Below are 1,719 nucleotides of genomic sequence, written 5' to 3' on the forward strand. Positions count from 1 at the left end.
TTTTAGTTCAAATTACTCTACAACCAGCCCAAGTATTGAGCGCATCACAGCCAATCTTTAAGCAACTGTAACTCCGTCGTTTCTTACAGTTGTGGGCAGCTTCCAGGGGTAGTTTACTAATTCAATTACCTTTCACAGGGATATATATGAGGTTAACGTAAAGTGCCAATTTAAGAGGAACTAAGAGCAGTCAATCATATTGAAGCAAAATATGTTGTGGAACCTGTATATTATGATGCGATGGAATTTCACTTTCGCTCTGGACATGGCTCCTCGCACAAGAGGCAGATACACGAGTGACGAGCTCGAGTCGGCAGTCATAAAGGTCGTGGATGGAGTTCAAGGAATTGAGGTTTCGCATCGTGCAGAGTGCATTAGTGGCAGTCTTGTTCTCAAGCAGTTTGGAAGTTGCACTTAGGTGTGGGCAATTTCAACGAAGCAGACACTTAAGCAAAATTGCCTTCTCATATCACATATTTACTTCTGGCATAATACCCTATCCTCACAAAAAAATATGCAGCGCCATATTCATTGTTTGAGATAAATTAGCGCCTCTCAAATTGACACACAGAAATCGGTCCAATTTTCATGATAAATCACATTTCAGCATTTCATAAATTACATGAAATTCGATACCTCCGTTGCAACGCAAACGCCCATAATCTCGCGGTTACGTGATACTGTTCAGAAATCAAAAACGATGTCATAGCTGAGATGCGGGAATTTAACGCAAGCGTCTCCAGAGAATTCTTCTTATATTGGTAGTTTCGTTACAATTCATTACAAGATTTGGTGCCTCCGAAACTTTGTACTGATAACTTTATGCAACGCAAAGAGGTATAAAATTCTATAAGCCGTCAGATCACTTTTCTAGGTGCCAGGGACCACCGTTGACGTCGTCCATGTCGCTGGACGAGTTTCTGCTGCTTAATCGATAGTCGCTCCAATATATAGTAAAGCAATATAGCTGTCCCTTGTGTTTTGCTTTTACTTGCATATGTTGTTCGTCATTTGGATCGTATAAACTATCTTGGTGGCGAGAGTAGCAGTGGTGTACATAGGGCTCGTCCGGGTACACAACCGGCGATGGATTTCGCAAAGCATGGTTGATGCAGTACAAAGGAGTCAAATTGACAATCATTCAAAACTTTGAAGTTGAATATATGGAAAGTTATTTCGTTAGAAATAATTCGTTTGCATAATTTGTTTCAGCTCAACAAGCTGCATCGATTGACGTGTCCCATATCCACAAGAAGTCGCTCCGTCCTTGTGGACGAGTAAACGACCCCTGGTTGATGCCCACTACAATTAACAAAACATCCCGGAGAAATTTTAACAAAGTTATTCAAGGCAATGAAACTCAATAATCGTATTCATTCCTACCCATGTCTTGGGCAATCGATGTATCTCATTCTTGGAGTAGGTGGCAACAAGCCAGGAACATGCCATCGTTTCTTTATCAACCGAATTTTCTACTTCGTGGACAAAGACATCTATTTCTTCGACAGAGTGATCTACGCCAAATGCGCAGTCCACCCCGTCGATCTGCACTTGGAATTGCCACGCCATATGACACTGGTTGAAGGTCAGGTCAAGCCTCAGCGATGCACCTAACAACCGGTTGAGCTGACGGTTGCAGCTTGGACACACATTCACTGGCTCGGCTCGCTACATCTCGTCGCTTGATCGGACCAATTCACATACTCCCTCCGTTTTATG

This window comes from Aphanomyces invadans (genome assembly GCF_000520115.1).
Source record: "Aphanomyces invadans strain NJM9701 unplaced genomic scaffold supercont1.17, whole genome shotgun sequence".
In the NCBI taxonomy this organism is placed as follows: Eukaryota; Oomycota; class Saprolegniomycetes; order Saprolegniales; family Verrucalvaceae; genus Aphanomyces; species Aphanomyces invadans.